This window comes from Chionomys nivalis, chromosome 23 (assembly GCF_950005125.1).
Source record: "Chionomys nivalis chromosome 23, mChiNiv1.1, whole genome shotgun sequence".
Taxonomy (NCBI): Eukaryota; Metazoa; Chordata; class Mammalia; order Rodentia; family Cricetidae; genus Chionomys; species Chionomys nivalis.
The window spans coordinates 18,820,795-18,847,135 of NC_080108.1; positions in this window are offsets into that span (position 1 = coordinate 18,820,795).

Sequence of the window (26,341 nt, forward strand, 5' to 3'; positions counted from 1 at the left end):
TCCAAAATTTAGGCTTTGCAACTTTTGCTTAAAATCCCAGTACATAGGAGGCTGAGGCATATGACTGCCACAAGTTTGAGGCCACTCATGACCACATAATGAGATCCAAGTCAGTCTGTACTCCAGAGTCAGATCCTGTCTCAACAAAACACAGGACAAAAACAAGCAAATGTAAGTTGAGAGTTAAGGTAGTAGATTCACTGAACTATTTTTGTGAGTCTCCAGCTACTCATGCTTCACCAGAAAACTTAAGGATGGGAAAGATGAGCAACCAAGGAGGCGGTTGCTTAAAATGAGATAATGTATCCTTAGGAGGAAATCAGAGGATATTCACTGTGGAACCGAGGGAGGGAAAATCTCAACAAACTCTGTGTGATGTGCTTTATATCTGAGTCCTTCCATCCAATCCTGAGCACAAGAGTTAGGAAAGATCCCAGAACATACAGGAGAACAGGGCCATGGGTGGACTTGTATCAGGAAACCTTGGTGTGCAAAAGAAGATTTGAGCTGAAGGAAAGGCTCAGACATTGGAAGAGAATTGGAGATTGGTACAAATCTATTTCATCTACTTACTCATTCTGGCTTCTTGTTTGTTTCAAGACAGGTTTCTCTCTATGTGGCCCAGGCTGGCCTTGAACCCATGATTTACCTGCCTCAGCATCCTGAGTTGCAAGGCCTGAAAGCGTGCACCATCACAGTCAGCTAGAACAACTTTGAAAGGCACTAAGCCGATGTGTGACAATCTGGAAGCCTGCATCCTCTGCTACCCAGCAATGCTTCATTTCCATAGAAATGCTTTTGCCTGTAAGCACAAGGAGCCTGGTAGGAGAATTCCATGGCTGCATTGTGTGTAGTGGCAGCAATGAAAAGAGTGAAAGCAAAGGAAAAAATATAAACATATCAACAGAAGACAGAATTTTATTTGAAAGATGAAATGGTCATCTGTTCAAAAGTGAACAGCAGCTGAAATAGGTGAACTGGGGTTATGACCTAGTTTGCTGTGCATTGCTGTGGTAAACCCTATGACCAAAAGCTACCTGGGGAGGCAAAGTTTTCTTTGACTTAGAAGTTAGAGTCCATCAATAAGGAAACAAGGGTAGGAGCCCAGAATATAATCAGTGGCTATGGAGGAATCCTGTGTCCTGCTTTGCTGTCTGGATTGCTCGGCTCTTTCCAATACAGCCCAGGCCCAGCTACCCAGGAATGGCACTACCCACAGTGGGCAGAGCCCCCGTACAACAGTTATAATTTTAAAAATGCCCAAAAGACCTACTCACAGACTAATCTGAGGAAGGCAATTCTTCAATTCAGCTTCCCCATCCTCTTGGTGACTTTGGAGTGTGTTGACAGAAAAACAACCAGGATAAAACTATATGTACCAACATGTAAAATCTCAGTGTAAATTCTGAACCAGTTCTTTTAAAATAAAAATAAAGGGCTGGGGGAGATGATTCCGTTAGTGAATTGCCTGCCACGCAAGCATAAGAAGCTAAGTTCCTATCCCCAGAACCCGTGTTAAAAAGCCAGGCACAGTGGCTCATGACCATAGTAACCCCAGAGCTGTGGGCACCATGGCGTGAACACAGCACACATACAAATAGAAGTAATACAATTATAAAAATAATACATTTTAAAATTAAAAAAGCAATCACAAAGTTATGCAGAATATTATATCCTTCGTCTGAAATTTAGATTAATTCGTGTAAACTGTTACACATGGTACGCACACACATCTATCTATCTATCTATCTATCTATCTATCTATCTATCTATCTATATCTATACCATATGTTTTACTAAAACATATTATCATGTGTATTTTACTAACTATAGATATGTACATACAAGTATGTGCTTATTGCTAAAGAGGAAGTGGTACCTGGGAGGATGGAGCCAATAAATGAGGTGGACAAAAGTCTCAGGCAACAGCCAACTTTGTTCAGAGCATCAGACAGCGTCTACTCTGAGGGCTAAGAGGAGTCACATGAATCAAGTGCACAGTCACAGGGGCAGGCTGCACATGATGGGGAAGCTGCTCACAGCAGGATCATGGTTTCCCGTAGAGGCATAGAAACAAATCACAACGGCCAGTTTTAACGAACAATCTGAAGTGAATTCACTCCTACCTGCTACAGCTGGGAGAAGCATGAAAACATAACCCAGGAACAATTCTATGTTTTTTGAGGACACTGAGGTCATGTGACTTGTGTTCTTTAGGAGTCTTTTCCACAGCACTCAGAATTCTCCTCACACAGCTCCATTCTTGGACCATGTCCCCCCACACATGTATTTACATACACGCATATGTATATATGGTAAAAATACAAAAATCTATGTGGGAATAGTATCCACACTATCAAGATGGTGGTTTAGGGGTGGGAGGGTAGGAGAATAAGAAGTGACCTTAGAGCTCTTTCAAATATCTCTTCAACTTTATCGATGGTGTTTTGCTCGTAAAAAACCTCTCCCGGGATTAGCCCACTAACCGACTGTCTAATAAAAAGTGACCATCTTTTAAACCATGTGAGGGATGAACAAACAACAAAAACAGACTCAGCAGTTTCTATTTATATATCTGGGCATACGCATATGTACAGACACCCATCTACATATGTATATATATATATATATATAATCTCCAATAATCGGGGAATGAAAGGCTGTCAACTTGAGAATGGAAGGAGTTGAAGGGAGAGGACTTAGGAGAGGCTGGAGAGAAAAGAAAAGGGGTAAAGTTATGTAATTATATTTTAATTGAAATCTATTAAAATTGAAAATGCAACAAAATCTGTGAAGCAGATGTGGGAAAGGCAGTGGTGGTGCAGGTTTTAGTAGTTGTTACTGTTATTATTTATTCCTCTTTCCGTGCCTATGGTTCCTTATAGTTATACTGAAACACATAAGAATTAATCAGCTGTCTTTTATCCTTTGTCTTTTATTTTTACCATAATATATCTCTTAATGAAGTTTTTAAGCCTAGCATAAGCATTAGCTACTCTTTCCTGGGAGAGTCCATCTTTTGGCTGTGTGCAGATCAGGAACTAATCAAGCCTCCTTGGAAACTGACTTGTACTCCCTGGGTAGGAAATCTCTAGAACATTCTGTGTTCTTAGATAGAGGGTTTTCTCAGAAGTAAAACGAGGAACTAAGCAAGATTAACCATTGGGTGCTGCACCGGAGGACTGCTCAGCTGACATTAGCTGGCTGGTCCCACAGAAGTCGCTCCCTAACGTGGCCACTTGAAGAACATGTCTGTTACCTCACAGGTTCCTGGGTCAGGAATGAGTGTGAGGCTGCTGGGTCCTCAGTCTCAGATCTTACAGGTTGCTGGTTACATCGAGAGTTACCTCAAGAGAGAGGTCTGATTGGCACTCACTCACAGGGTTGTTGGCAGAATATCCCCCTGGATATTACCTGGAATCATGCTGTTGTCCTTGCCCCACGTCCTTCCCAATATGGCAACAGGCTTCATCACAGGGAGCAGACCAAGAAGGCAAGAAAGAGAGTGAGGGGCAAGAGACAGAGATCTAGAAATATAAAAGTCCCAGGCTTTAGAAGTCACAGCCTTTTTTTTTGGGGGGGGGGGGGTTGAGACAGGGTTTCCCTGTGTAACAGTCCTGACTGTACTGAAACTCACTCTGTAGACCAGGCTGACCTCGAACTCACTGAGATCCACCTGCCTCTGCCTTCAAAGTGCTAGGATTCACGGCATGTGCCACCACCACCACCTGCCTAGAAGTCACAGTCTTAACTTGGTATGGTGGTGCACACCTGTAATCTCAACACTCGGAAAGCCAGGGCAGGAGAATCACAAATTTGAAGCAGCCTGAGCTACAAAGTGAGTTTCAGGCTAGCCTGGGCTACACAGTGAAGCCTTATTTCACAGAAAAATAAGAAAATTAGATTCAGAAATGACACCCTCTCTGAGTTCCATGTGTTTCTACTAAAAGCTTGTTACTTTGTCCGCCTCCCTCCAACACACACGTGTCAGCAAGCAGCACTCTCTGAGGGCCATCTTTCAAGGCCACTGTTCACAGTTTCTTTCTTGGGCCATTCTGTGTCATCAGAGCAGAAGGGCACACCCACATATTGCTATTTCTTCAACTTAACTTTTTATCAGTGACTTGCCTTAAAGACTACTGTGACTCCCTGTCCAACTCTTTAAATATCAAGGATGAGTGTCTCAAATGTGTCTATTTCTACAGCTTCTCTCCTCAGAGGATTCCTGAAACAGGAAGACATACAAAACAACTCTGCCAGACTCCCTCCTCAGCCATGACGTAGCCGCTGGGCATCAAGTGTGAGATTAGCCCAGTGCCAAGTCCTCTGTAGCTCAGTGGGCTTTCCTGTCGCGCATCTTTAGACCTCAAGGAAATTTTTACCCTCTGCAGATATACAGTAAGCCACAGTTAAGATATTGCCAACAATTCACAGTTTTCATCTCCCTCTACTGCTTAAGAAAAAAGAGTCAAGAATCGATCTCCCTTGCCCAGCCCAGGAAATCCAAAGACGGGCGGTCGCTCTGTGCCTTTTTCTTCACCTTCATACCAGGAAGCTCTCTCTGTCTTCCCTTTTTCTCCAGTTCTAAATAACATGGTACCTCCAGGCCAGGCCCTGCATAGCTCTGATAAAATGTCAACTATGGTCACACCTTTATCAGTTTTCAGTACTTTACAGAATAAATCTACAACCATACTGGGCATGCTGTCTTTAGATCTTGAATATTCTCCAGATGTCTATGTGTTGAAGAACTGGTCTCCAGTCCATGGTGCCGCTGGGAATTGATGAAAGCCTTAAGGAGTAGGGCTTAGTGGAAGGAAGGAAGGTTGCTGGGCATATTCTCGTGGGAAGGATATTGAGACTCTAGCCCCTCTTCCTCTTTCTCACTTTTTTTCTTATAGTGAGCAGCCATCTCCCTTGGTACTCTGCCCATGGTGGGTCACTTCATGTCACAGGTCCAAAAGCAACAGGGTCACCCGGCCAGATCTCAAAACACAAACAAACAAACCGATCTGGAGCTCATAGAAGCTTTTCTTTATAAATTGGTTACCTTGGGGGCTTATAGGAAAAAACAGTGAGCTAATCTAAGGCATCACCAGCAGAGTTCCGAGTCAATCACCCAAAACTAAAGCCGCCTTCTGCTTTTTCTTTGATGTTCCTTTTCAAACCCTCTGGGTCTTATGGAAGCTTGATGAGCACATATTTCATAGCATTCCCTGCTGTCCCTTTGTGTCTTCCTGCTCACCTGGGCTTGCTCTGGTTTTTTCTCTTTCACTCTGGTCTGTGCTGTCATCCTGCTCCTGGGAAAGACCGTGAGCAGTGACATTGCCTTGTTCCAGTTCAGTTAGAAATGCGTGCCTCTCTGCCTAGACGACTTTTATGCTCCGTATCTACAATGCTCTTTCCATCTGACCATTTACTTATCTCATTTTACTCCTCCTCCTCCTCATCTTCCTCCCCCTTCTCTCCTCCTCCTCCTCCTCTTCTTTAGAATGAGGTAGGTGCCAGCTCCAAGGAGGGATTACTACTCGAGCCAAAGGGACACCTGTATGGAAACATATCAATGCTACCATAGGGATGTACTGGATTTTATAAAAAAAATACCTTTCATTTGGAGGATTCCCAGTCCAAAAATCTGCAGTGCCTCAGAATTCCTACGTTTGGGGGCGCAGACACGATGCTTCAAACAGTTTTCGATTTAGAACATGAAGGTTTGGGATTTTTCTGATTAGAATGCTCAACAAGTAAAGTCTACACAAAAATAAAAATTAAGAAGCCCTGAAATGTGAAACACTGTTGGCCCCACAAAGGGAGAAGAAGCAGACGACCTGTATTTGCAGGCTTGCCTCTGTCGCGGAGGCTTTCTCCACGATGCCCCAGGGCCCATGATATTGGCTATTGGCCACTGAGCAGTCTCTCATAGTAACCACGTTAAAAACATAATAGCTATTTTGATTCCTACTTACAAATAAAGACCCCAAGGCTGGAAAAGGTTAAGTAACTTGCTGAAAGTCATGAGGTTAGAAAACAGCTGAAGAAAATTGCAATCTAACCACTCAAGCACCCAAGTCCACCTACACCACCACTGGGTAACACTGCCTAATTCATCTTTCCACCACCCAACCCATCACCCATTATCCCCACTCTCTCTGCATGGGTGCAAAGACTAATGTTTAATCGGTGTTTATTTTCATACAACTAAAGTGGACCCAGATATTTAAAGAAAAGGAAATTATTTTCCTAGTGGCCTATTCGGAGCCATGGCACATGAGTGGGTCTTTCTACGTGTTCTGGTTTTAAACCTATTTGTCTCCTTTTTTTCCCCCTAAATGACAGGATAATCATCTTTCTCAACACATACAGGCACAATACAAACTGAAAAAACAAAACAAACAAACAAACAAACAAAAAAAACAGCTGCGTATCTAGGTATATAATTTGTTGCTGAGATGGAACTGTCTCATGCTTCCAGGCCTCCAAATTCATCTCTGAGCTGTCCGTCAACAGGGCTTGAGGTGTGCTGTGAACTATTAGATGGATAGTCTTAACTACGCTTGCAGTAGGTGCCGTCATTTACAAGGGCGCTTTCAGCTGTTGCTGAGTGAAGGCTCTTCGTGGACTGTCCATCCCCTTAAATGCCACTCTCTTGCGCATTGGGGAAAGAGAATGATGGATATTTCTAATTACATCCGGCCGTGCTCTCCCCTGCTTGGTTCCCTGCAGGTTACACTATTTGCCAATATCTATTTAACTGTAGCAGTCACAGGAAAAACTCCCAAGTCTAATCAACCAGAAACTCTTTGGCTCTCTCTCCCACTTTAGGGGAAATCATGGTTTTGCCACGGAGGTCATCTTTATATACGAGAGAGGAACGAGGTGGGGAGAAAATTGGTATTAAAAATAGAGCCAAGTTCCAGACATTTGCTCTCTAGAGCTCGGGGAAGCTTCTGGCCTTTTATTATTAATGTTTAGCGCTGACACCAGGCCCCTACCTCGAGAGCAGGCCGGAGATCCTTCACAGTGCCCGGATGAACCTCTGCAGCAGTCCAAGTTCACACCAGTTGAAAGGTTAGACTTTCCTCCTCCCTGGACAAGAGCCACGGTAGGATGTGTCAAGGTCAATGGGAGACCCGCCTGCTCTGTCTGACTGGGACCCTGAACATTTCCTGACCATTTCTCCCATTACCTCTTTCTGATACACAAGGCTGCCTCTGACCTGATGAATACCCCTTCCAAAGTTCACAAGTTAGGGTCAGAGCTTACCAACGAGCTAACTCACAAAACCCAATACTGAGCAATGCTACCAATAGGAGAGCTTTACCTGGTCAAACAATTCAAATGTAGTGGGTGACAGTCTTGCCCGTGAACCTAACACAAAGGTTGTCTAATAACAGACATGCAGAAGAGTAAAGAATAGATATTTAAGCAGATGAAAGAGCTTTAGAATACCTTAGGTTTGAATGTATCACAGGTGGGGCTGGGCTAGGCAAGGAGAGGGAAGAGATACTGATCACCTTTTCATGCCAAACAGTGGTCTAGATTCTGAATTCAAAACTCTCATTTAACAGATATTAGCAATATATATATATATATATATATATATATATATATATATATATATTTCCATCCATGCAACTGAGAAGAGTGACCTTAATGGGTTCAAATAACTTTCCCAACATCCCTTTAAGGAGCGAAACTTGAACCTTGGTTAGTGATCTTCAGAGTGTTGGTTTTCTCTTTGACCTCATGTTGGGACTGGGGTCAGGCAGTAGCCCAGGTCAGGAACAGGTGAAGCATTTTCATAGGGAGCCAGGACCAGAGTCAAGCGCATATGAAATCTAGAGATCCACTCTTCAGGGCTTGAGGAAGTTGCTGGCTATTTTCTTATTAAATCTGAATTTTTATATCTCCTTCTGCCTTGGGAGCAAGCTGAGGATCCCCAAAGCATCCCGTTGGAACTGGACAGCTGCCAGGGTTGACATCTGATCACAGTGGCCTGTTATACGCATCTGTCCAAACTGGAGGCCTAGATTAGGGGTGATAACTAAGGGACCCCAGGGAAAGGACCAGGAGCACTTGGAGAGCATGACATAACATAGATGTGATGTCCAGGAAAGGGGACTGACGTTCAGAGTCAGAACTCTGTCTAATTGGAAACTGGGCAGTGGGACAGAAACTGGGGAAATGACCAGTCACTGGGCCAAGGTCTCAGAACTGCGAGGGTCTTACTCAAACCTGGCCTGATAGAGAATGTTAAGCATACTTAACCGATGTGCGCTCAGGTCCGGGATGAGGCTAATCTTGTCAGAGGGACCTGCTGTTTTAGGTTTCCAGATCAAGGGACTACAAGGTAAAGAAGTGTGGGAGTCACTGATCCTGTCGAGGCCTGAGGCAGAGCCTGCATGTTATCATATCAGAGAAACTAACATGACTGCCAGCTCCTCCTACGTTTCAGCACTCACCACATTGCAGTTTCATCCACCAGAGACTTGCTTGGGGATTTCTTGTGATTCTTTTGATTTTTGCTGTTGTTTAGTTGGGTTTTTGTTTTGTTTTGTTTTGACTTTTCTGGGAGTTGGTGCTAGCAAACTTTGTGGTGAGCCCTGTTCTGCTCTAGACAGAGACAAAAGTCAGCGTGTGCCAGGATCATGATGTAGAGACCCATGCTCTTCCTTATTGAGTTTGTAACTGAAGGAGATGGTGGAACACAAATCTAGATAGCTCAACTATCAGGCCCCAAAGGATAAAGATCTCAGGGAAGGGGCAGAGAAGAGCTCTTAAGGATTGGGGGGGGAGATCTCCTGGTGTGAAGAGGGTACCAGAGCTGATTTGGTGAGTGTTGAATTAGTACATGACTTTGACAAAGAAGCACAAGGAGGGGTTGGACCAGAAGGTCAGATTTACAAGAATGAGCTTCATGCCTGGGCAAGGTCCTTTTATCTAACATCTGTCTTTTGTGATGGGTCCATTCCGGTCATGGAGTCAAAACTTCTTGTTACCTTCACACCCACATCTGACTTCAGAATGCCATCCTCTACTCTGCTTTTCTAGTGGAATGTGTTCCTTACCTGACGATCACTAACCTCCCCTCCACTGTAAGACAGTTTAGAATAAGATGCCCTCCACCGTAGAACAGTGTAGAATAAGATGCCCCTGGTTTCAATTCCCCTTTGGTTAAACTTGCAGAACCCTGTGGCTACAGTTAGGAGGATTTTTAACCTCCCAAAAGGAACATATAAGAAGACATAGGAAGTCATTCTCCCTTCCAACCGTATTTGAAGAATACTGATGAAGTGTTATGTCATCACTTAGGAAGCCCTTGCTAAGCAATAATGTGGGATGCATGCAGCACCACCCTGTTTCCTAAGTGTGCCTTCTGCAAGAGGCTTCCCTTATTCCTGGTGTATGTGTGGGTTCTCAGATACACACCGTCATGAGTATTTATCTCAAAGCAGTTTCTCTCTTCACACTGTATTGGTAACAGAGAGGCCATTTGGTATCGCCATCTATTCCAAGGGCACGAGACAGCCACACTTCCTAAAGTCTGGATGCTGACCTGGTTGACTGACAAACGAGGAGGTGGAACAGTATCTTATGCTTCCGATATCAGTGTTTTGTGCCAGACAGCCCCGTGCATGAGCAGCCTAGCTCAGGTCCACTGTGCAAAGTCTCTCTGGACCACACATTTTAGGTATGTAATCCTAAAAGCCACCAAAGTGACCTCCCTTGACAAAAGTTCTGTCCTCTCAATATGCTGGGTCAGGATGAAGTGAGAGAAAGAGAAGTTATCCCTGCTCTGCTTACTACACTTAGCTGTGTGATCAAAATTCAAAATTTTAAATGCTTTAAAGTCCATTCGTCTTCACAATGAGAGGAATGGTACCTACCCCAGGAGGCTGTGAATGTGGAGCAGGTCTGCATTGTAGCAAGCTCTTAGGAATGCATAATAGTAATTCTTTGGATTTCTAAATTCTAAATACAATGGTTTTAAGAAGACCTGCACTCAGTTTTTATAAATTATTTTGAATATAAAATGATGTTTGATTGACTAAGGAGCTGGCTTAAGCTTAGACATGTTCACATCTCCATAAAATACATTTATGTATACATGTTTGTTATGTATCCAGACAATTTACCTAGGTGTATATAATCTCTTTCCTTTCTCTTCTCTCTCATCTCCTCTCAGCTCTTTCTCCTCTCCTCTCTCTTCTCTCCTGCCACTCTCCTCTCTCTCTCTCTCTCTCTCTCTCTCTCTCTCTCTCTCTCTCTCTCTCTCTCTCCCACCTCTCTTTGACACAACACACACACACACACACCTTGAATTAATTATAGGTGTGGTGTGCATTTAGTGCCAGCATTAATTTCCAGTCCCACATCACTAAAGATTTGCCGTTGTTAATCTGAATTAACAAACAGCATAGTAAACACAACAGCTGGCAAGAGTTTTCCCAAGGTCCCTTAGTTATCCCTCTCAAAATTTAGTGCTACCTGAACTGGACCAGCAGCCCCAGATCACCAAACCATGAGAAAGACACAGTCAACCAAACAGTAAGAAAGAAAAAAGTGTGCACGGTCCTTTAGCAGAACCAAGACGCTGGATTTGTTCCAGTCCCTAAACAAGAGGATTGCTTTGTACGGGTTTGGGCCTCCATGAAGGCAAGAAACATCTGCCACACCTTGAGGAGAACACCCACACCCAGTTCCTCTGATGTATTTGGTTACTAACTAGATCATATCGCTAATTTAGTTTCACTGTAATTATTCATGTAGCAGCATTTCTCTTGGGTAATACTCTGAGGATCCGTATACAATGGAGCATGTCTTATTTCTTTCTATGTCTCTAGTGCCTGCTTCTAGCACACACTTAATTAAATGGATGGATGGATGATAGATGGGCAGGCAAGTAAATGTATAGGTGGATGGATGGATGGATGGATGGATGGATGGGTGGTTAAGTAGGTTGATGGAGTGAATACATGATTGAGTAGGTGGGTAGGTAGGTAGATTATAGGGGAAACTGTAGATAGGTAAATAGGTTGAAGATAGATGGGTGTGTAGATAGATGTCTAGATATCATATTTTCTCTACGAGATCTAGAGTTAGAAAATTGTTTGAAAGTATTGACCCTAGCATTAAAGTGTCACTCCACCATGACAAGATGCTTAGTCTTTGGACAATCAATCATAGATGATTATATTGACTGGCACTATATCCTTACACCCCTCAAGGTTATGCCCATCTCTCTCCTGCCTGTCTCAAAACTGCTGCTTCTCCCAGTCCCCACCCTCACTTTCATTTCTCTTGGTCTTATTTTGGACCATTAGAGCTGAAAATTAGCTATGATTAGCGATGACTTAAATATACCCGTAAGGTTCTGAAACTCTTCCCAGTGAGAAACTTATCCAGTTTGATACACAAGATGCTTAGCTACTTCAAAAGCCTTATCCACCATTATGAAGCAGGCTGTCAAAGCTACTGGTTCACAGTCCTTGAGAAAAATGTTGGCTGATTTTCAAGTCTCCTGCCCCCATTCCTTGGCTATGACAGTGGACAGTGGTTGCCCAGTTCTTTCTTCCTTGCTCTCTTCATCTGTTTCCTTGCTCCAGGGTCCTCTTAGGGACCACCCGTCAGTCTGTAGGAGGCAGGTGGTAGCATGTTGTTTGGAAATTCCCCCAGCCTAGATAGCTATCCTATCCAGGAAGCCACCAACCCAGACTTAGCTTGGCTCCTGACTTCCAAATAGAAGCGACTTCCGAAATTCTCTCACCATTGATTATGCACCCTGGTTTACAGTGGCTACGAAAACATTGCAAATAAGAGATCCTCTGCATCTCTGCATCTGACTGTCATTAATATTAGTCTCCAGCCAAGCCTGAAGGGCTTTTTGAACTGTGTCTGCCCTGCTGATGGGTACTGGGGATGACTGTCAGTCTCTGTTTCTCAGCAGGTATCAGCCCTGACCAGGTAAGGCAAATTGAGCCTGCTAGAGAATTCAGGGCTTATGGGATCTCCCTGTGTTCCCTGGCCTCTTCCAGATGCTTCACTGTTGGGCGGGTCCTGTCACTAGAAACTGAGTTAGCATCTTCAGTGCTAGTTTTTATTTTGCTTGCTGTTGAAATTCCATAAATACAGGAAGACAGGAATGATGGCTTCACGTCGCCAACTTTACTATGATTTAGCTTTCTATGCCCTCCCTTTCTCCTGAATTCTTGCAGAGAGACCTAATTTCCGGGTCATAGTATTAGGAGACAGGCCCTCTAGGAGGGGTCAGAGTCCCTCATGAATGTGATTGGCTCAAGGGTGTTTGCTTGCTTCTTTCACCATGTGAAGCTACTTACGAGCCAAACGATGGGACCTCGGCACACCCAATATCTATCTGCAAGCACCTTAGCCTTTCAAGCAACTAGAATGAAAAACAAATGTATGTGATTTATGTTAGCCAGTCTAAGGTATTTCGTTACAGGAGGCAGAGTGAACTCATATTGTGTCATGGTTCAAACTCATGTCTTTGACAGGGTGACAGAAGAAAAGTTTAACCCCCATGGCTTTTCCAAAAAGCTGGAGAGGGCTCTTTTTTCATGTTTTCTTTCTTTTGGCTCATCTCTCTGACTTCCTTGGACAAACAGTCACTCTTTCCTCCTATTTTCAACTGTCCTGGTAATCTGGACACTGGCATCATGGAAGACGGTCCAGCCATCTACTGCCTGATTCCTGGGTAGGACTTGCCCAGGCCTCAGTCTCCTGTCTGGGTCAGTTGTTCTGGGAAACCCCAAAGGATCAAGTCCTGTAAGTTTTCTCCACTCATGTCAGAAACAGTGTCACGTCACAATGGCTAAAACCATGGCATTGGGATTGTGACTGGCTGTGTGCAAGGCCAGCTCAGCTATTGTGACATCCCACCATATGGAAGCAACCTAATGACTTATTTTGGCTCACGGGTACGGTTTATCATAGAGGGGACAGCATAGCAATTAGTGTGGCAGTGGGACCTTGCAGCTGTTTATATTATAGTGGCAATCAAGAAACAGAGAGCTTAGGCCCAGAAGTAGGGTGGAATAACAGCTCCCAAAGACCCACTCCAAGACACATCTCTGCCAGCCATACCTCCTTCCTCAAGGTTTCCACAACCTCTGAGACAGCACCCCATCTAGGAACCAAATGTTCAAACGCACAAACATGAGCGGGAGTGGTGAGGGTATATTTTACAGTCAACCCATAGCAGCTGTGTCGCTGGGCTTTGGGACCTGCCAGGAGCACACGTGGGTAAAGGAGCTGAACGCTCAACTGGCTGGGCCTGAAGCCAAGTCCTGCTGCCTCTCTCCAGACGCCTTTAGTTTTTCAGGGACAGAGGGAGTTTTCCAAACCCTCAGGGGATCCTCTGAAAGGAGTTATATAACACACCAAGACCTCCAGAAACCTTGGTCTGATAATTTTATAATTCATGTCCCCTCCCCAGAAAGCTAGAAAAGAGGCGAGACAGTAGGAGAACACCCCTGTGGCCCTGTTTTCCAGACTTGCCATCGAGTGAAGAGTTTTTTATAGCCTCCCAGATGAGGACTGCAGAATGATTGTCTAATGCCAGACTCCAAGAGGGAGTTATAGGTGTGTTTATGGTGGGGAGGTTCTCCCGGTCACGTGATCCAGAGCCAGTCATAAGGAGCTGAATACGCAGAGGATAATCCTAAAACTCCAAACCTGCTTGAGAAAGGAATTCTGAGACTCCACGGGGACAGAACAACATAGGAATGCTACCAGGCATGTAGGAAGACATGGGTTTAAGAAATGCCAGGACAGTTAAAGTCTGGAAGGAACATATTCAGCTCAAAACCAGGGGTCACTACTTCCTTTACTCAAGCTACATATGAGGATTTTTGTGAGGTTATGTGTAAAAAAAAATCTAAAAATGATGGTATGGTTATTACATTCCTCTTATTATTATTTTATTATTATTTATTACAAAGGATAATGGTGGCAAAATTTAAAATCTGAGGGTTAGAGCTCTTCGGTGCTTCTTAGGACCATCTCAGGATAAAAGCACTTTTTCTAGGTCAGTGTTTTCCAAGTTTTTTGTGTCACCTGACCTTCAGGATAATCTTTCACCATCACCAGCCAAGCTCCACATGTGTCTTCGTATATGCATACAAAACAAAGGCTTCCTGTCATAGTGATTACCTTGACAGTAAACTTGCTTCTGTTGTCTTCAAGTCTGCTTTGTCACACGGGAGGCACCACCACACCTGTCTTCTGCGTAACGTCTTTTAATGCACGGTACCACTTGGTGTTCATCCAATGAAACCAGGCCACTCTGTCCATTTTAACTTCCCTGTACATGCCCAGGAGGCTCTCAATATTTGAGGAATTATTTAACTAATGAGTGAGTGGTATTTCTATAATATACAAAGGATATTAGGATTTAACAGATGGGAAGGAAAGTCTTCAGTTCATGGCCAGTAAGGCTGGCAGGCTGGCAACGGCAGCTTATCTGAGACGTTTATTACTCCACTCTGAGGAGTAGGGAGTTTACACTTCAGCAGAAGTCGTTCATTGTATATCTATTTTCAGAACCAAAAGGGTGTACATTCTTAACAGCATCGTGGAACATTTCCGATATTTCAGAATATGCAGGCTTTATTCATTAAAAACTTTATCCTTATCTAAAAGTAGGTGAGCAATTGTAGGGGCATTTAAATTGTACTTTAATAAGTAAAGACTGCCTGAGGATCTGAGAGCAAAACAGTCCCACTGGTCAGCCTTACAGACCAGATTATGGTAACACACACCTTTAACCCCAGTAGCCACACTCATTGCTATAGAAATCGGGTGGTGCCTGCCCTTAATCCCAGTGGAGCCTGCCTTTAATCCCAGCCCTAGAGAAGATTATAAAACGGGAAGAGATAGCTCTCAGACACAGTCTCATTCTGAGATTACTGGAGGCAGGTCCGCCATTTCAGACTGAGGTCGAGGTAAGAGCCAGTGGCTGGCTGTTTTGCTTTTCGGATCTTAGGTTGAAACCCAATTTCTGACCCTGAGCTTTTATTAATTGTGCTTCAGACAAAAACACATACTCCACATGATTCGCTTTAACCACATGGTCCTAGTATCTACAGGTGCTCTGAGGGTTGAGTGTGGGCATGTCCATCACATCAGGACTCTCATTGATGCATGTTTTGTAGGCACTGGCTAGTAACTGAACCTGGTCTTGTTCTCAGTTTCACAATAGCCATGAACACAAGTTGAGATGTCTTACCTCCTTTCTTTATTTCAAATACTTTGTTAAAGCTTAGCTTTTATATGTGAATTATGATCTAACTTTAATAATAAAAAATAATATGTGGTATACTTCTGCTACCTTTGGTCTTCACTATATTTTCCAGGTTTGTAGCCTCCTGTTCAAAGAATTAAAATAAAGGTTCACATAGATTGCTAGATAAAAGAAAAGAAATAAAATGTTATCATTCCTTAAGTTGATTTTAAAAAACCCTAATGGTCCTAAGTGACTTTTTGAAAACATTCATTTGAATGAGAGGCCAACAAACCACTGTGGAAAGCTATAGCTTCCTGACCTTTTGTCTATGTGAATTCAAGCTTTCTAGATAGACATGCCCTAATGAGATAAAATGTATTAATTACGATGATGAAAAAATCCTTAAAACCTATTCAGGTCTCAAATTGAAAACTTTTTGATAACTTCAATTTGGCCTCCTAAATTCATCTAGTCTTGCAGAGAGAAGGAGAGCACCCAACAGCAGAACTCAGCAAAAGCCCACAAACTCAAGGAAACTAAACAACCCTTAACTGAATTATCACTCAGTCAAGGAAGAAATTACTTCTGAACACACTTTTCTTCTTGTCATCGCTCTCTGGACAGTATACCATGAGAAGTCTTTATGTATTTGCTTTAGACGTTAGTAATCAAAGGATATTTCAAAGCATGAAGGAGAATGTGAGTACATTCTTGCAAATACAACATCCTTGCCTTTGGGGGACTTCAGCATCTTCACATTAAGGCGTCAACTGAGATCTTGAAAACAGCCTTATGTAACGCCAAGAGAAGACTATCCTATGTTTTCTAGATTCCCTCGCCTACTGCTAGGATTATCTGTGTGTTTGCGCATTGGGTCCTACACTGCTTTAATTACTATGGCTTTAGAGTTTGTGTTAACACTCGGCAGTGGTTATGCCTCCTAACACTCCTAGGAGGGGTAATTCAAGCAGTAGGCAATGTGCTGGAGGTAACAGTTCAACACAAGTAAAAATAGGGGATGGTGTCATTGGCCACGTGAAAGCCAAACCTGGGTCAGATGGTAGAAGCAAATAGGCTTCATTCCAGAGGCAAGATTAGCAGTGTAGTCTAGGCCTGAAAGAGTTAAAGAATCCAAGTCAGAAACAGATGGGATAGCCTGTCAGGATGCAGAATTAGCCTGTAGGCCAGTCGTGAGCGTATATCTGGTTCAGGGTTGCCTTGGAGGTGAGCCTTGAGAAAGCATTGTTGACTCTAAAATGTCTGTGCTATTTTCAGTCCCTAGACCTGAAAGGGGAGTGTTAGTGGCTGTGAGGTAAGCCACAGTAAAGAGTAGCTGAGATTGTATGTCTCCAGTGCTGGGTGGGCCCCTGGTTCATCTGATCCTCCTGCCTCAGCAACCCGAACAACATGGATCATTCCTCTTGCCCTGCCATTGAACCAGTTCTGATCAGTGGCCTGAGGCTTAAGAGTGTATTTAAAAATTTAGACAGCTATCTGACACGGCTCTGGGGCAATGACCCAAGTGTGCCCTTTGGCAGGAACTCGCTGGTCCACCATCCCAAGTGAGGATAGTGTTGCTGGCTGCCCCAGATTTGGTGGGCAAATGAGGAGAGGTTAGAATGTCACTGTTCTTGGCACAGAGAGGATGCCCAGGCAGATTTAGAAACCTCATTAGTCTCAGCGAGAGGTGAGGCATAGATTTCAGTCTTCGCAATACTTTAGGTTTATGCAGCATTCTCTCACCAAAAGCTTTCAACGTCGTGGGTAAACCTGGGTTTACCTGTTTCTTTTGTAGTCAGTGTTTTGGCATAAAGCTTAATTCTCTCTGAATTTCCATAGCCCAAACCAAGCTCGATATGCTCTCAATTAGACTATGTAAAGGAACTGACCCGTTTCATATTCAAATGCATTCATTCCCTAGACCCTTTCTCGGATACCAAAATACATGATTCCGAGTCTGCTATGGCAAATGGCCTACTATTCACATGTAACCTATCAACTTCAAATCATGTCTAAATTACTTCTGGTATCTAACACAATGTAAGCACTACACAAGCAATTCTTAGGTCATATTTTCATTTGTATTATTTATGTTGTTGTATTATGGTTTCCCCTCTAATATTTTCAATCCACTTTTGTTGAATCTGCAAATGTGGAAAGCACAGGCACAGAGGAACAATTACACCCTATTTTGTATGCCTGATGTTTATACTTTGATCGTTCCTGGATCAAGACATAACGAGCAAACAATACAGTTTCCCCTTCTAGATTTTTTTTCCACAGGCAAGCATGATGGTCTTTCCACAGAGGGAGCAGAACAAACCAACATCGGACTGAGAGGAAGTCTTTGGAAATGAGCGAGTTGTGAGCCTTCAGCGCTCTCCTGATCTGAGCCTAATTATCTTCCCTCATTTGTGCTTAGATTTGCTTCTTTCTCAGAGAATAGATTTCTCCCGGGGCCTAGGATAAAAGCAACCTGGCACCTTCCTAGCGTCTCTCTCTTCCTCTTAGGAAAAATAAAACCATCCTGGGTAGATGCTTTGTGGACCATGGCTAAAGAGCAGCCAGAAACAGCACTCCCTGGGCACACTGCAGTCCCAGCCTCAGCTTCTGGCTTCCTGTCAAACACCAGATTGTGACCTTCTAGAGGGCAAGTGCTTCACCGCAGTGGATGGAAAAGATCAGAAATGAATGAAGAAACCACAGGAAGTAGAGAGCATCCAGTTTGGGGCAGCAAGGCAAGGTGTGAAGCTTCTGGGTTCAGGAAAGGCTGATCTTTTAAAGTCCAGTCCTGCACCTCAATTAATAACCTTTACAGGTAGCTTCTCCCCAACTTTGCATCTCTATGGAGGAGGTATACTGCCTTCTATTTGGAAGGCAGTGAACATGGCACGCAATAGCACACATAACGTGTGTTGAATGCACAGCACCTAGGCCTGCCAGTGATGAGAAAATGCACTGCTGAGTCTGGTGAAAGCTCCAGTTCTTGTCTCTGGGGATGATCAGGACCTGTCTTCAAGTTATGCAGGCTCAGATAAGTAATTACGGAAATGTCCTGTCTCATACATCTCTGCATCTCTCAGTCACCTAATTACTAAAGTCTTCATTTACTGACCCTTTCTCAAGGCAGATTTGTCCTTTCCACTGAATCATTGCCTCCTACTCCCCCTTGTTTATTCCTGTGAGCAATGGTTTGTTCATGGCCTTAATGACCAAATAACAAAAGAATTCTATGGATTGTAGTATGCAAAAAAACTTTCAATGTCAATGAATTTTATCTTCCATTCTTAATCTGACTGCTTCTAGCATCTCTTCCACCCCTTATGAAACAGGGATAACCAACAGGGATATCCTTAGAGTTTATATATTCTGGTTAAGGCTAACAAAAATAGTAAACTGTTCATGACAGGCAGAAAAGATCAGACATGGAGGACACAGCTGATCAGGATGAGACAAGAAGCAAACTAAGGCATATGAATGCATGTCCAGAGCTTCCAAAGCAGTAGAGATCATGGCTGGGGCTTCTAGAAAACAAATTGCAAAGTAATTGATAGAAAAGAGCTCTCTAGATCTTCATCTTGACCAAACTCCTTAGCCTCTAGATAGAAGACTTGAATCACTGCCTAGGATCGTCATTACTGTGCTTGTTCTGAGAGATTAAAAGCATCCGAATGTTACTAGAGATTATGAATCATACCCAACACCCGCTAGAAGTTAGTTCGTTCTTAGAATCCAATTAAAATGCAAAGCCATTAAAGTGATGGCAATGGATTCACCCCCAGACAGCCTATTTTCTGAAGACAGGGAGACGTATGAGAGGAGAACTGGAAAAAGATGATTAGCCATAAGGCAGAGGTTCCAGGAAATCCTTGTCATGACTTCAAAGAGGGACGGGGCATTCTCAACACACCCTTGAAAGTGTGCAAGGCTACTTCCCTAACATCCTAATGTTTATCCATTGTCTAAGTTTTTTATTTAAAAAAAAAAAACCCAAGAGAGGTCTTTGATCTCTGGGTACTCCACTTCCCATGATGCTCTATCTTACATACACAGAAAAAAGGAAACAAAAATAGGGCTGCCATCATTTTGCTAGACACGGGAAGAGAATTTGTGAGAACCTAACTTCTGAATCCCATAATTACTGAGTGAAGAGAAGACTACAACTATATTATCCCTCTCTTTTTAATTTATTTGGATCTTAATTGTTTCATGAACCTTTCTTATGACCCACATTTAAATCAACCAAAATGAGACAAATGTGCTCTGATGATGAAGTTTAAAATAGCCATAATACCATTGGTGAAGAATCAATAGACATCTCAGAAAATGAGTTTCTCATAATTACATCGCCACCATTAATCAGAAATACTTACCGAGTAGTTGGCCGCTCTAGACAACACCCTCCCCCAACAGTAGCAGGGTCTTGACTGCAAAGAGTCCTTATAGCATGAGAACAAACTGAGGCAGAAGAATCCGCCCAGAAGTCACTTCCTGAGGGAAGAGATAAGGGATGTGTACCACTTGGAAGCCCCTCCTACTCTCCCAGGGCTGAGCTAGCAAGGGGTGGTGAGAGGCCAGGAGCATTCTGTAATAGATGACCCTCCACATAGAGGGTATGTCAGGAGCAGCATATAGAACTCAGAAATAGAATTCTGACTGTTCTTTGAAAGTGAAACCACTCTGTTTTTAATTAATTAATTTATTTATTTATTAAAGATTTCTGCCTCCTCCCCACCACCACCTCCCATTTCCCTCCCCCTCCCCCAATCAAGTCTCCCTCCCTCGTCAGCCAGAAAAGCAATCAGCGTTCCCTGCCCTGTGGGAAGCCCAAGGACAACCCACCTCCATCCCGGTCTAGTAAGGTGAGCATCCAAACTGCCTAGGCTCCCACAAAGCCAGTACGTGCAGTAGGATCAAAAACCCATTGCCATTGTTCTTGAGTTCTCAGTAGTCCTCATTGTCCACTATGTTCAGCGAGTCCGGTTTTATCCCATGCTCAGTATCAGTCTGAACACACTGAACCTGATAGAAGAGAAAGTGGGAAGTACTCTACAACACATGGGCACAGGAGACCACTTCCTCCGTATAACCCCAGCAGCACAGACATTAAGGGCCTCATTGAATAAATGGGACCTCCTGAGACTGAGAAGCTTCTGTAAAGCAAAGGACACTGTCACTAAGACAAAAAGGCAACCCACTGACTGGGAGAAGATCTTCACCAACCCCGCAACTGACAAAGGTCTGATCTCCAAAATATATAAAAAAGTCAAGAAACTAGACCGTAAAAGGCTAATCAACACAATTATAAAATGGGGCACTGAGATGAACAGAGAATTCTCAACAGAAGAAGTTCAAATGGCCAAAAGACACTTAAGGTCATGCTCACTCTTTTTTTTTTTTTCATCCTGGACTAGAGAAGCACTTCAAATGCTGCCCCGAGTAGGGGAATCTACAGTCACCGACATGAGGATGACTAAGAAATTTACATATGTCCAAAGCCATTGCAAGGGATCTGATCAAGGTTAACGACAATACACCCAGGAGTTGTCAGGGTCACCAGTCATATAACTTAGGGTCTCGACATCATAGCATGGGAATAGTTTTCAAGTGGTCCCTTCCTTGTAGGAAGTTCCATGTCATCCCAAGTGAGAGGGCCTAGGAAAGCAGCGATGGAATAAATGGGAGGATGAAGGATGCTGGTAGGGAGGAGACAGAAGAACGTGTACTCATGTAGATCTGAAAGTATAGATGCAACACTATTACCATTCATTCACTCAACAAACACTTACCAAGTGCTATGAAAGCCAACACCTGCCCTGGCGATCCAGTGCTAAACAGAGCCAACTTCCTCACCCTGTGACCTTTCAGGTTGGTTTGGGTGACAGCAAACATACGCTAACAAAATAAATAAATAACATGCTATTAATCCAGGTGGTATCAAGTTCTATGAAGGAGATAAAGGCAACCAGAGAGGAATATAGTTGTTGAGTATCATTGTTCCAGCTCGGTTACCATGGGAGTTAGCGAAAGATAATAATATTATAAACAGAAAACATTTTATTTAGTGAGCAGAATGACTAAGTTCAAAGGATTGGAGGAAAACAAAGCCATTGGAGTGATGTGGTATATACTCAGAATAGTTTTGTTAACATATGTAAAGACAGAATTTTTGCCAAGCAATTCTACTTCCTACAGGACACAAACACAACACACACACACACACACACATTCTTATCTAGTACAATTTGGTGGCTCAACTCATGAATGATACCCTATGACAGCCATAAAGTGAAGTCACAGAAATAATATCAAATTCAAAAGAAGAGATTGTTCCACACCTTTCAAATCCCCTTTTAGCCCTGGAGTTTTTCTCCGTTTCTTAACTAACCAAAGATGGTTAGCTAACAATTCCAAGTGACCAAGGATCTAGCTGATCATTCATTAGAGGTTTTACTATGACTTCTTATAGACGGTATAGACAGGGACCATGACTGTCACAATCATTAATTGTCACAAGAATCTCAGCAATGTCTCCCACCACAGGGTAGGAGGCTCACAAACATTCAACAAATGAACAAATAATGCCATCAATTTTATATGTGTCTGACTCCAGGTGTATTAATAAGGAAAGGAAGGGAAGAAAAGACAGACTCTACAGGTAACATTGAGGACCAGTAAAATCTTAACTTCAGGGATGAGCAACAATACCCCAGGATTCACAATCAATGTGTGTGTGTGTGTGTGTGTCAGGAGCTCAGGTAAAGATTCAGAAACCACTAGGAAGTATAAATATCTTAGTCACAACAGTGTCATTTGCTTTAGTCTTACAATTGGTAATAATTCTGTAGACTGTATCCTGAAATGTAAGTGCATGTATGTGCATGAAGAAAGGTTATCTTAACGAGCCCAGGTCTGTGGAGAAACTGGCATTGTGGTACAGTGTGTAAAAGTGCTCATCCTGCAAGCCTGAAGACTTGGGTTCCATCCCCACAATCCATAGCAAAAGGAGAGACCAGGTTCAGAAAATTTGTCCTCTGACTTCTACATGTGTGCATGGGCATAAACATACAAGCATGCGCATGCGCACACACAAAACAACAACAAAAGAACAATGACAACAAACACTACAACAATGGTAGACTTTGTTGTAGGGCAATGAATTAATGGAAGCTATTATATTCAGACATATAACCTAAGCTGGAAAATAACCAAAAGTGTCTGGATTATTTTCTCTCACAAAAGTCTATCCGAAGAATGATTGAATACAGATATAAGGAAACTGAACAAAAAAGAAGTTAAGGGCCCATTCCAGGCAAACTTAGGAAGCTGGAGGTAAAAGGAAATGAACTTCCAACCAAGACTACCACTTCTACCTACTGTAGGAGTTGTAAATCTTTTCTATAAAGTGAAAGATGGCAAACCGTTTAGGCCTTTGTGGGATGGGTTGTTCCTTTGATCCAACTTCTTAACCTTGCCAAAAGAGTGTAAAAGTAGCCAAAGATAGCGAGTAAACAATTGGGCATAGCAATGTGCCAATAAAATTTTATTTATGGACTCTCAAGTATGAATTCCACACAGCTTCCATGTGTCACAAAGTAATTATCTTCTCTTTATTTTCTTTCAGCCACTGAAAAATGTAGAACTCATCCTTGGCTACAAGCTAACTCCTGATCCTAAACATTCTCTTTTCCCTTGTTAGAGGCTATAACCTGACTTTGTCACAGCAAGGCTATTATAGGAATATATAAAGTGGGTTTGAAGGAGGGTAAGGATTTAGAGACAATTTATGTACCACTTCAAGTACAGCCAAAGAAGGAAGTAATCTCAACATTCCAGGAAAGAGTCATCTTTCTGTGAATATCCATTGGTCTTTCTTTTTTACCCACAGCACATCTTCCATATTGTTACAATAAATCTGGAATAACTTTCTCATCCCTCAAATACCAGGAAACCAGTTTTGTCCTAGCATCTCTCACTTAGCCCATGGTTTCCCATCAGATTTCTCTCCCCTCACTGAATTGGTCACTTGCTTCGTTGCTACAACAAAATGCCCGACAAGAAGCAACCTAAGGGGAGATGGTTTCTTTAAATTTCAGTTTACCTTTCAAAAGGATGCAGTTCATCATGGTAGTGGAGTCTTGGCAGCACAGGCAGGTGTCAGCTGGTCACATTGTACCCACAGTCAAGCAGGGAGTGACGAATGCCTGCCCTTAGCTTGCTTTTTGTCTTTTACTCAGCCTGAGACCCCAGTCCATGGAATTTCCCCACTCACGTTTAGGGTGGGCACTCCCACCTCATTTAACATAATCTAGATAATCCCTCACAGACATGCTCAGAAAATTCCTTCTGTGATGATCCTTAGACCTATCAAGTTGACAATTCAGATTAGCCAACACACACATACACACACACACACACATACACACACACATACACACACATACACACACGCACATACACACGCACATACACACACACACACATACACACACACATACACACACACCTACCTTTTGAAAATAGAGAAAGTAAAAGTAAAATAGGGTGGAACATTGTGATTACAAGTCTGAAAACAACAGGCTCTTGTTTCTATCTCTTTCTTTCTTCCTTCCTTCCTTCCTTCCTTCCTTCCTTCCTTCCTTCCTTCCTTCCTTCCTTCCTTCCTGTTCCTGAGAACTGAAAATAACATGCCCGAATAAGAAAAAGAAAAGCACTGGACTCCTAACTTCAACTGCCAATGTAAGGAATCTAGAAGTTACCACCCCAACCTACCAATATGGAGGAAGTTGAACAAACTGTAAAGCAACATCACTCTTTAATACAGTAAGAGAAGCTAGGTTGAAGAAGGCAATGTCCCTGCCCCTGGGTGGGAGAGACAGACAGGAATGCTAAAGGACAGAATAATGAATGAGTCTGACTTCACTAATTTTTTTTTCACTCTGCAAAAGACATGGGCTGTCAGGAGAATAAAAAGATAAACCACAAGCTGGAGAAAAAAAAAATATGTGCCAAAGAATGGCCCAAATCCAGGAAACTGACAACAGCAAATGCTGGCAAGAGTGTAGAGCAACGGGAACTCTTATTCATGGCTTGTGGGAATGTGAAATGCTGCTGCCATTCAGAAGATAGTTTGGCAGCTTCTTATTAATCATACTCTTACATTACGATCCAGCCATCATGCTAGCCAATAATTCCCCAAACCATACTGAAAGTGCCTTTTATTTCATGATTGCCAAAACATAGACACAAACAGGATGTCCTGCGGTAGGTCAATTGGTAAATGTTGCACATCTAGATAATGGAATACAAACTACCAATCATAAAGGAGGTGGGATAAACCTATGAGCATATAATGCAATGAAAGAAGCCAACAGGCAAAGGCTGTGTCCTGTGTGACTTCAACTATGTAGTATCCTGAAAAAGGCAAAACTGTGAAGACAAATAAAATATTGGACGTTACCAGGAATTAGGAACAGCAACGGATGAAAAGGCAGAATTTGGAAGATCTGTAGGACAATGGAAACATTCTGACACTATAAGGGCACATACTCATCACTGCATGCTTGTTCAAAGCCATAGAATACACTGAACCAAGAATGAAGTCCAGTGAAACTATGGATTTGAGTACTAATGGTGTATCTATGCAGGCTTACCAGTGGTAAAGACCACTCCGTTTACTTCAGGGATGGTGACAATAAGGAAGGCTAGATTTGCGTGGGAGATGGGAGTATGAGACTATCTATATTTTCTATGTTTTGTAGTGAAGCTAAAACTGCTCTATAAATAAAATGTCTTTAAAGCAAGAAATAAATATATCAAGTTAAGAAAAAGTGCATTTTCCTCTCAAAAATGCATATAACTTAGAGATAGATTTTTTTATGTGATATTTTATCATTATCAACAGAAAGCCTTGAATGTAAAGTTCAAGATGTCGGTTCCATTCTAGCTTTTACATCCGCTTTCCAAAGAGAACAGCAGAAGATCACAGCTTCCCTTTTTCATGATAGTTTCTTGAACTTGCACACACTAGATCTCTTTATAGTCTCATGGAAAGTGATCACAGTTGCCCCCAGCTTCAAGGAGGTCTAAAAAATTGATTTGCCGAATACCCATGGACTTAGCTAATATGTGGAGTATATGCATGCATAACTGATGATTTTACTGTGCCATAGATGGTTTGGAGAGATGCTGAGCTCTTCTGCTTTTGGCATCTACTCTTGCATCACCCAGGGAAAAGATAAATGATGCCAACCAAATCTTCACAAAGCCTAAAGTGTTCCTCCTGACTGCATCACATACTCTTCTTGCATATTCAGGGCTGGCATACCCATACACCTGGCTTTTGGTCTCAGTACTCACTCTTCCCCCTGCTCCTCCTCCTTTCTCATCCTTCTCCATTCCTACTCCAGCTCCTTCCATCATTGTTCATGGTCCCACATCAGCAATCTTCCCTGTAACTAGAGACCTTTCAGGTCTGACCAGACTACAGAGAGCTCCAACTTGATGGTCTTCTTGAATGGGTTTTGTATTCATTTCTTACACTGACTGCACATCCAGCCTTGCCCCTTCAATCTGCTTATATTCCAGCAGACATGGTGTAACTGAAGTACAAATGTGAATCCATTTGGATCCCAACACTGCCTTTTAAATAAGAAAAGGAAATGCACAAGTACCCAGCAAGATGCCCCTTTTTCTTTTCTTTTTCTTCTTTTCTCTTTGTTTCCTTTAGGAGAACATGATTTGTCTCATATGCATGAGATCCTAGACTCAATGCCCAGTACTGAAAAAAGGAAAGTAGTTTATGGCTGTGAAGATGGGGTAGGTTAAGTACTCGTGCAAATGTGAGGGGCTGAATTTAGAATAGCAGAACCTATGCAGTGCTGGGGCAGTTCCATGCATCTGTATGCATCTGTATCCCAAGCTCTAGGGACTGAGTTTGAAGTACCAGAACCTATGCAGTGCTGGGTGCTGCTGCATGCATCTTTACTCCAAGCTCTCCCCGGGAAGGATGGGAGGGAGACTCCATGGCCACTCAAGTGTCAAACAGCCTAGGGTGCACAGCACTAAACATGAGATCCTGTCTCTAACATGGTGAAA